At 50.4% G+C, this 10418-nt stretch overlaps 1 long non-coding RNA gene across 1 annotated transcript; it reads right to left on the bottom strand.

Moving 5' to 3' along the window:
- Positions 1–4254: 4254 nt before the first annotated feature.
- LOC138102835 (uncharacterized) lies at positions 4255–9989 on the bottom strand. The gene is made up of 2 exons (XR_011147574.1): positions 9766–9989; positions 4255–4854 (listed from the first exon to the last, which is right to left on the bottom strand). It is a non-coding gene; the product is annotated as an uncharacterized lncRNA (long non-coding RNA).
- Between the last annotated feature and the right edge of the window lie 429 nt (positions 9990–10418).

The following is a 10418-nucleotide window of genomic DNA, read 5'->3' as shown; positions in this document are numbered from 1 at the left end:
AAATCTTGATAATTAGAGACTTCTCTCCTGATTTCTGTACTCTATGTTATGCCTGAGTCATGCTGGTCGCTCTGTTTCCCTGATAAGACTTAATAAACAACTATCCAGCAGCATTGAAACTCCAGGAAAAGTCTCGGTTATCTTTTGAAACTCCTTGCAAGGACTTTTAAAAAATTCTCTCCCATCAGGAGGGATTTGATTTATGGCATGGTTCAGTGTCATAGAAGTAGTCTGGGATGATTGGATAAAGAATTCCACAGTTCCTGTCTACGTGACCAGACAATTTGCTAGACATTGGAAGAAATGTGAAAATATCTTTCATTTTAAGCTTTTGTTGGTTAATTTACCTTTAAAAAGGCTGTGCTATCATATGGGGGGGGTAGCTGCCACTTTGCAACCCCTTCCCTGGGACCCCGTCCCAGTCACCCCGGGAGATTCTTTCACTCTTTTTATCTCTCGCTTCGTCTCCTCGCTGGCGGCTGTTCTCGCAAACAAGACGGAACCGCAGCACTCAGACACTACGGCACTCGCTTCGCAGATCTGGGGGTAACCAGTCCGCGTCTCATTCACACACACTCATCTCTTGTAACCACCCCCTTTTTCTTTGGATAATACTTACCAGTCCTGTTTCTTTTCCAGTGTCTGTGGAGTTTTTGAGAGCGCTGTCTTTCATTTGCTTTATTTTTGTGTCTTTCTTGTCCTCCGGGTGTCGCCCTGCTGCCACCAAACCGCGCCAGAGGATGCTAAGCAGGGACCCTCCCAACGTGGGTGGGGGGCTCCTCACCCTCGCTTTTTGAATCCTCTCACGCTTTTCAGAGGCGAGGTGTAGATCCGGGATGAGCCCCCAATTGTGAAAAACGAGGTTCACTCTCCTGTGAGAATTTAAAGGGTTTAATATAAAGACAATAAGAGACACATAAAATAAAGCAAAGAGGTAACGGCCGGGTGCCTTGGCGCTCTGCCAAGAGTACACCTGATGCTCCAGGTTAGTCCTTTTTATACCATTTTTACCGTCTGTTCTCTATGCATAGTCAAACTTTTCCAGGAGCTGTTCTGCATGGCCACTCCTTGTTTCCACCTTTTTAGAGCATGCGTATTCTTCTCCCTTGGGGTTTTATTTCTTTTGATTCTTGGGGTTGGGCTTGCTAGGTGAGAGTCGATGGTAGGGTGGATCTCTTAATTCTCCAGACCTTCAGGGCTGATTGCAGCTTTGGCCTCTTTGGCCTCCCGGGCAGAGCGGTGATAGCGGCTCGGGGCTCTCCTGGCCCCCCCGTTCTCCGGGCAGAGTAGCCTTTGGGCCCTTTTGTTCTCTGGACAAAGTGTTGATTAGCAGCTTCTCGGGACTCATCCTCTGTTCGCTTGGAGGTTATCTTACTTGCTCACACTTGCTAACATCCTTGCTAAAAAGAAAGAAAACTACATCCACACAGCAAAAAGCATTTCTAACATTATATAATATCTACCTTAATACTTGTGAGAAGCCAATATTACAATATATGTTTATAACAGCCAGATATTAGGAAGAAACTAGAAAAACTGGAAGACAGGCACGAAAGATCATTAAATGATTTATTAAAAGAGGCTCAAAAAGTTTATGTCAGGAGTGATGAAGAAAAAGCCAAAGCAGAAGCCATAATTATGGTAGCCACTATATGTGGGGTATGCCCAGCCCCTGCCGTGGAGGGATCTCTGCTGAGATAAGAGATTTCGCAATCACCCAGCAGGACTCCCTGGAAAGGCAACCACTTCTTTGGTCACGGCCAGAAAAGACAGACCCACAATTCTTTAGGAGACCCTATGCAGATCCTTCGTAACCCATTGGTCTTTACCCATCCCAGATCCTCTGTAACCCATTGGTCTTCACCCATCCCCTGTATCCCTATAAAATCAAGCTCTCTGGGACCTGTGGGGCTCAGAGGAGTTCTCGTCCCCGGCTTTCCCCTTCGCCGGAGGGGACCAATAATAGAGCTACCTTTGTGCGGAACCCGCCACACGAGCCTCTCGTCTCTCTCTTTGGTCTGGCTTGGCCTGGAGGCTGCCCTGCAGAGCTGAGCTGAAATCACGAGCTGAGAATCACTAAAGAGCTGATAGCCTCTGCATGGGCCCTCCTGCCAGCAGCTGAGGGAAGACACCGGGCCTCAGGAAGGCGATTCCTTTCAGGACCATCTCCCCGGACCGGTCACCTCTTCCTGGGTCAGAGCCACTGACCCCATCACCAGCCGTAATAACTGGCGCCCGAACAGCCTTGGACCCCGGACCCCGGACCTGGCCTGAGCTGCGTCTTGACTCGCCAAGACAGAACCATCAGTTCGTGTGCTGATCCTCTGAAGATAGACCTACCTTTTAGCAGGCCTTTTGGACGGGGACAGTTCGAGACCCTCGCCTCCCACCTAGGACTGAAGTCCCTGAGGATCGAACTGCCAGAACATCCCCCCAGCAGACCTTTCTAGGAGCCAGCCCCACCAGAAAAGGGGATTTTTAAGTTTAAACTTGGGGCTCTCCTCCTCTTTTTGAGCGCAACTTTAAGTAATTTTGGGGTTTTTTCTCTTTTTTCTGCTGAGGGAGGAACTAAGATGGGACATAGGCAAGCTAAACCCAGCCTTTCCCAATCTGAGAGAGACCTATACCCCTTTCTTCTAACCCTTCTCTTAAAATCTGACTTTAAATTCTCTAAAGGTATTCTTTCAAAGAAAAAATCTTAAATCTTTCAGTAACTGGATTTCTCTAAATTTTCCTGATGCTACCACAGACTCTGTCCTTTCTGATCTGTTCTGGGACAGAGTGGGAAACAAACTGTATTCCTCTCAAGCCTCAGGAAACCTCTCCATTTCCAAATTCATTCCTTTATTTCATTTATTGGTTAAAATATGTCATGCGAAAACCCCCCCTCACCTAAACCCGTTTTCTGCCCTTCCCCCCTCCCACTCCCCCTCTCCGCCTCCAGCAACTGCCAGCCAGAGTGCGGACTCCGCCAGCAGCCCCGGCCCTGGCCCGGCTGGGGCGCCAGCCCCCCCACTTCCCTACTCTCATCCCCTATTTCCAGAAGTTCTCCCATACCCAACGCCCCCCCGCTCACCCCCTCGGTTCCGCTGCCACCCCCCAGGCAGCGCGCGCGGGATCCATCCCAGACCCATCGCCCCTCCCCGGGATGGATGCCTCTGAGCCCCCCCCAGGCCCATCTCCCTGTGCCCCTGGTATTTCGCAACCCTTACGCACGACATCACCCTTCCCCCTCTCGCACCGGCCTGCGGTGCCTCTGACCTCCCTCACCCCACCATGTCCCACCCCCCCGCGTCCCAGCTCCCTGCCACATCCCTGCTCTACGCGGCCCTGCCCCCCCCCCCACCCCAGCACGGCGTCCCCGTCCCAGCAAGCCGCCCTGCCGCCACTGCCCCTCCCCGCACCCACGCAGCAGGCATGGTACAACACGGGACTGGTCCCGCAGAGCTCCGCACATGCACTGCAGGGCACGGAACAAGCGTCACGCCCCCCGCCAGTATCCGCCCCTCTCGCCACTGGCGGGACCCAGCTATCCGTGGCACCACCCCGGCCTACTGCCCGAGGAGTGGAATCTCCCTCCTCCCTCCCCCCACCGCCAATGGCACTTGCACCCTGGCAGCCGCCGGCACACCCGCTCTCTCCCCCTCCAGCTGCATCTTGCACAATCCCTGCTGATGCTCCCCCTCTCCCTACACCCCCCCTCCCCCTACCACGGGTTCTTGCGCAATCCTCATCTCCTCCGCTGCTGCGCTAGAGCCTACAGCCCCCCCACACCCTCCTACAGCCCATGTTGACTCCACACGGAATTGCGAAAACGGCACTACCTGCAACCCAACCTCCCCCCAAACGACCTGCTGCTGTACAACCTCTCCACCCCCATGCTGCCACAACAGACCCCCTTCCCACCCCTCAAACCACCCCTGACCCCCCGCTACCCCTGCCCTGGGTAAAGGAAAGTCGGCATTTCAAAAATGCCGCGCTACGCCCCCTGTATCCCAGCCCTGCCCTGCCACATCTTATCCCTCCTCTTCAGATGACAGTAGCAGCAGCTCTGACTCTAAATCTGAGGACTGATGGGCACAGAAACGCAGGGAAGCGAACCGGGAGGGAGATTGGGAGTTAGCCCACAAAATCTCAGCCTTTCCAGTCATTATAGGGAAAGGGAGAAGGGGTGGTCCATCATCTACAAAAACATGGGAACCTATCTCATACATGTCGGGAGAGGCGCGGGAGACACGCACCATGATATCATGATCAGCAAGTCTCAACTTTATTGTCTTCTCATCTCATACTTATACAGCACTTAAACAGCTCATACATATTGCAAAAGCTGAGCTCATGATTGGTCATCTTCTCTCGTGGGAACAACACGCCTTTCCACATTCCAGTCTGCTCCTTCTGCGGGGCTGGCTGGTTTGTATCCTGTTACATATCCTGCTGATAAGAAACCGCTTTTCCCAAGATAAACTGACCTTACATTCCGCAAGGCTCTATCTTATCATGTCCTCTACTGCGCAACCATTCCTCAGATAAGCTCTCCACACTTCCCCTGTTTTCTTTATGCGCTATCATGCTCAGAGTTGTTGTTTTTAGCAGTACTCTTTTGATACAAGTTAGAGCGCAACTGAACAGGGCTAATCCTACCAAAACCATGATCAATAAGAGAAACAATGTTTTCACCATGCTTCTTACCCAACCACCCAATCCCAGTTCACTGACCAGCCCATCTAGGCCAAAGAAACCTGTATCTTCCTTAATTTTTTGAGAGTGATTTATAAGCTGTTGAATCCTCTGTCGCGGACTGTCCCTGCGTATAAGCTGGCTTAGTCCATTTGGCAGGGATCCACTGCGGTCCTGTCGGGGTAGAAACACAAACATAACCTCTGCCCCAGTACAAAACTTTGGCTGGATCCTGCCATAATCCTGACTGGGGGTCTTTATATCTGACCCACACTTCTGGTTGCGGATTAGAAGGTGGGGTAAAATGGATTATGGCAGGAGGAGACTGTCTATCTCCAAAAATGCAAAGATGATTTAGAACAAATAAGCATTTCAGTAGCTTGTCTTGGGTATTAGGAGTGTCAGGATATTTTTCTAGATATTGTTTTAATGTACCATGTGCTCTTTCCACAATTGCTTGACCCGTGGGGGAGTGAGGAATTCCCCTTTTGTGGACAATATTCCATTGGGTCATATATCTGGCTATCCGCGTACTGCAATAGGCGGGCCCATTGTCTGTTTTAACTGTTATAGGGACTCCCATAATAGCAATACAGCTATTCATGTGGCGTTCAACATGTTTGGCTGTTTCTCCTGCTTGAGCAGTTGCCCACATAAAATGACTATAGGTGTCTATAGTAACATGAACATATTTTAGCCGTCCAAAGCTAGCGACGTGAGTGACATCCATTTGCCAAATTTCATTAGCCTTTAGGCCCCTGGGGTTAACGCCTGCTCCCAAACCTAGCCCCTTATTGTGGAAACTGCACACGGGACACGCTTTAACTATGGCTTTTGCCTCTTCGATTGGGATACCGAATTCCCTTGACAAGCCTTTGGAATTCTGATGAAAAATAGCATGGCTTTCTCGCGTCATTGTTTGTTTCGGGAGAATGTTTTGGGCAAGCGAGACAAGTTTATCTGCTCTTTCGTTTCCTTCACCCAGGCCTTCATTCCACATGTGGCTGCGAATATGGAGAATGGAATAGGGGTGTGACCGTTCTCTCAGGGCGCGTTTTAGTTGCAGAAAGAGTTCATAAAGCCTTTTGTTTTGTACTTCCTTAATGACTGCATCCTCAATTCTTGAGGCGACGCCCACTACATGCAGCGAGTCCGAAACTACGTTTAAGGGTCCTGTGAGGTGGGTTACTGCCCAAACGACTGCAAGTAATTCTAAGGTTTGCAGGGTATCATCTGACGAGGCGTTTATTAAATGCTGATGCCATTGCTGGTCGTTTCCATACGACGGCTGCTTTCCTTGTCTTTCTTCCGGCGTCTGTGAATGCAGTAATGGCATTGTGGATAGGCTTATCTTCTCGCAAGGGTTTTGAAATCCAGTTCCATGCTCCTATCCACTGTAATGCCTTGGGAAACAGGGGACCGGTCTGAATTTTGGCTCCTGAGGACAACAGCGCTTCCGTGAGTAATGAAGAATTTAGCAAGTACCAGTCCAAGGCAGGTTTTTCCATTGAGAGATTGATGCACTCAGGTTCTTGTCCTCCAATTTCCAAAATGCGCAAACGTCCTTTCTTAATTAAATTAGCCAAATTTTCAAGTTTTGTGGTAATAGTTTTTCGTTGCTGCAACTGTGGTGATATCCATTCTAAAACCGCCAGCTCCCCCGTTTTCTTTAGCTGCGTAATTGCCCCGAGGAGGTGAGTTTCAGAATTCCAAATAGTAAGAGAGAGGGGGATGTCTGGATTAAGACACGAAACAAAACCGTCTGTGATACAGGTGGTGATTTGTTGTAGAGCTTCTTGCTGCTGCGGCGTTAGGTGTACCGGTGCGCATGGGTCTGATCCTTTTAGTAAGGGACGGAGCTGATCTAAAAGAACGTTGGGGATTCCTACTATTGGCTTCAACCACTGCAGATCACCTAACAGTTTTTGAGCGTCATTTAAAGTGGTGATTGAGGCTTGGATATGTAGTTTTTGAGGCTTCACTCTTTGATTGGTGATGACCCATCCTAAATACTTCCACGGGGAGGATATTTGAATTTTGTTAGCAGCTATTACTAAAGACCATTCTTGAAGAGAGGAGGTAATAAGCTGAATTTCTGTTTGGTCAAAAGGCCCCTTCTGCGCAAACAAAATATCATCCATATAATGATAAATGATGGTCTGAGGTAACTTTTGTCGCAGTGGCTGCAATGCTGCATCGACATACAATTGACATATGGTGGGAGAGTTGCGCATTCCCTGCGGCAATACGGTCCACTCAAAACGTTTGTCTGGTTCACCACGATTAAGAGCAGGCAATGAAAAGGCAAATCGCTTCGTATCATCTGGATGTAGTGGAATTGTGAAAAAGCAATCTTTCAAGTCAATAATAAGAAGAGGCCAATCTTGTGGCAACATTGCTGGATTAGGGAGTCCTGGCTGCAGCGCTCCCATAGGCTCCATACGAGCATTGACAGTTCGAAGGTCTTGTAGCAGACGAAACGTGCCATTCTTCTTTTGGATGACAAAAATTGGGGTGTTCCATGGGCTTGTCGACGGCTTAAGATGTCCTTGTTGAAGCTGCTCATTGACTAGAGCGTGTGCTTGAAGCAGATTTTCCCGCTTTAAAGGCCATTGCTTAACCACTACAGGGTTATTGTCAGTCCATCTTAGTGGCAGCGGGAAATTCCAAGCAACAGCCCTTAGCAGAAATGGCGATCATCGGTAAGCACAAAACTCATTTGGGCCAATACATCTCTTCCGATGAGGCAGTCAACTGTGGGGGGTAGAGGGGCGATAGAAAAGGTTGCGGTAGTTTTCTTGCCCTCAATTTCTACAGTTATCAGCGGAGATTTGTGTGCTAGTTTCATTCCTCCGCCACCAGTGATGGCTGTCATTGCTGGCAGAAGAGGCCAATGTGAGGGCCATGTGTTCACATCGACAATGCTGGAGTCTGCCCCTGTGTCTAGGAGGCTCTGTAACGTGATTGTTTCTCCTTTATAGGTTAGGGCACACGGCTTCTGTGGACGGCTATTAAGATCAATGGTGAGCAAGGTTAGTTCCCCAGTTGAGCCGCAGCCTGTATGAGCGTTTGGTTGAGCCTGCAAGGGTTGCATGCCTTGTGTGGCTTGAGGCAAAGGTACAAATTGAGCTAGTCTTTGGCCTTTGGGAATTCTTACAGGTGGATAAACAGTATAAGCTAGCATGAAGATATCACCCTGTGAGTCAGCGTCCACCACGCCTGGTTGAACGAATAGTCCTAGGGCAGTGGCAGATGATAGGCCAAGAATCAAGCCTCCTACTGGTGTACCATTGAGGCAAATGGGGCCTGTGAGTCCTGTAGGGATGTTATGGATTTCAGACGTCAGGAGATCACAGTCTACTGAGGCTGCCAAGTCCAGGCCGAGGCTGCCACTTGTTGCTGGCTGGAGGCAGGGCAAGGGTTTGCAGCTGCTACTTGTGTCCCTGTGCAGCTGCTGGACGCGCTGCTCCGGGAGTTTCCCTGCTTCTTGTTACGGCAGGCATTCGAGTTATGCGTGTTGGATTGGCATTTGTTGCACCAAACTCCGGATGCTGAGCACTCCCGACGAATGTGGCCCGACTGGCCACATCGATAGCATCTCATTCTGTTTCCCCCTTGATGCAACCGGGGGTGCGTGGCTGCTGCTTGGAGGGGTGCAAGGGCTGCCATTACCTGCATCTGAGCACTAGCTGCTTGTTCCTTCAATCCTTCCCCCAGCTTCTCTAATGAGTGGACCAAGAAGGCTTGAGCACCTGTGGGCAAGGTCGCAGCTTTATCTAGTAATGCCTGAGTGGTCCAATCACCAGGTATAGAGGTAATTAAAGACCTGGTGGTAGGGTTGCTATTTTGCAAAATGCACTGTCTTAAAATGGCATCTTGCATATGGTCGGGTGTCCCTGCCCTAGAGATAGCATCCATAACCTTATCAACAATAGAGCTTAATGATTCATCACGACCCTGCTTGATGCTCATATATAGGGGGGTCCCTCCCGATGTCTTGACTTTATCCATTGCTCTCTTAGCTACTGCCATAGCCTCCCTAAGTTTATGCGGCCCGAGTCCAGCTTGAGCTTTAACTCTGAGATACGGGCCCTGTCTCATAAGCTCGTCTACAGTAAGGCCTGTTAAGGGGTCCCCTTGGGGTCTGGGGAGATTAGCGCTACGTGCCGCTTCCTCTCTCCACCTTGCCTCAAAAAGCAATCTCTGAGAAGGGATGTAAATGAGTTTCGTGATGGCCAGGATATCGGCAGGCAGAAGAATGTGGGCATTAAAAAGATAATCTAACATCTGCTTAGCTGGTTCACTAGACACCCCAAAGCTACCAACTGTTGCTCTCAGCTGGGACAGGAGTTTCCAGTCGAGATGGGCAAACGGCGCATTCTGGCCCCCTTGCGCATTAGTAGTAAAAACGACAGGGAAAGCCATCGCTTCTTGTGCAGCCGCCAGGAGCTCGGAATCTCCCCTTTCCATGCCGTCTCGGGCAAGCGCCTGCCACAACTCTCTCCTCCTTGCTGCCATAGCCTCCGCCAGGTCAGATTCTGCCCCAGGGACAGGCTCCGTGGCATTAGAGGGGTCGGGCGACGGTGGCTGGTGTGAGGGGTTTAATGCAGAGGCGGTGATTGAAGCGGAAGGCGGGGGGGCCGGCAAGGGGGTAGACGGCACAGGGGATTGGCTGTCAGTGGGCGGTGGCTGTGGCAGAATCTCCACAGCGGCAAAGGCGGGGGGGTTCGGGGCCGTGGGGTAAACTGAGGAGTCATAATCTTGGTTACGCGAGTGCGCAGCCTTGATACCTTCGACTGCTCGCTTCTCTGCCTGCATTAACAGTAGCTCATTATGAACTGCTTTCCAAAGTTTGCTTATTTTCTTGGCTGACTTATCATCGTCTAAAACAAGGCTAAAAAGTTGATCCCCGTACCTCCGCCATTCTACTAATTCGTGAATGCTGTGGGGGTTGGCAAAGAAGCCATAGGAATGCGCGTGAGTTAGTAGGGAAGGGAGGTCTTTTTCTAAGTTAAAAGCTTTAAAGTGAAGCATAAGAAGAAAGGCTTTAAATAAATCCTGTGCTGCTTGCCTATCCATACTTACGGTACCGTTGCTAGCCCCTCCAGGCTTCGGCAGCACGTATCAGCGAACCCACCGGTGTGGTCGTTCGGGCACGGAGACGGGAACACAGTTGTCCTCCGCTCTTATTACTGTCCGTCTAGCTGCGGGACCTGAACCCAACGCACCTCTCCTTGTGGAAGTGGGGGTAGGGGGGGATCAGGGACGTGCCTTGTCTTCGGGCGTCAGATGTCGGGAGAGGCGCAGGAGACAGCACCATGATATCATGATCAGCTAGTCTCCACTTTATTGTCTTCTCATCTCATACTTATACAGCACTTAAACAGCTCATACATATTGCAAAAGCTGAGCTCATGATTGGTCATCTTCTCTCGTGGGAGCAACACGCCTTTCCACATTCCAGTCTGCTCCTTCTGCGGGGCTGGCTGGTTTCCCCTGTTACATATCCTGCTGATAAGAAACCACTTTTCCCAAGATAAACTGACCTTACATTCCGCAAGGCTCTATCTTATCATGTCCTCTACTGCGCAACCATTCCTCAGATAAGCTCTCCACACTAACCCCCCGCCTTTGCCGCTGTGGAGATTCCGCCACAGCCACCGCCCACTGACAGCCAATCCCCTGCGCCGTTTACCCCCTTGCCAGCCCCCCCGCCTTCCGCTTCAATCACCGCCTCT

This window comes from Aphelocoma coerulescens (assembly GCF_041296385.1).
Source record: "Aphelocoma coerulescens isolate FSJ_1873_10779 chromosome W unlocalized genomic scaffold, UR_Acoe_1.0 ChrW_unloc_scaf_2, whole genome shotgun sequence".
Taxonomy (NCBI): domain Eukaryota; kingdom Metazoa; phylum Chordata; class Aves; order Passeriformes; family Corvidae; genus Aphelocoma; species Aphelocoma coerulescens.
This window is presented reverse-complemented; position numbering and strand designations above follow the sequence as displayed.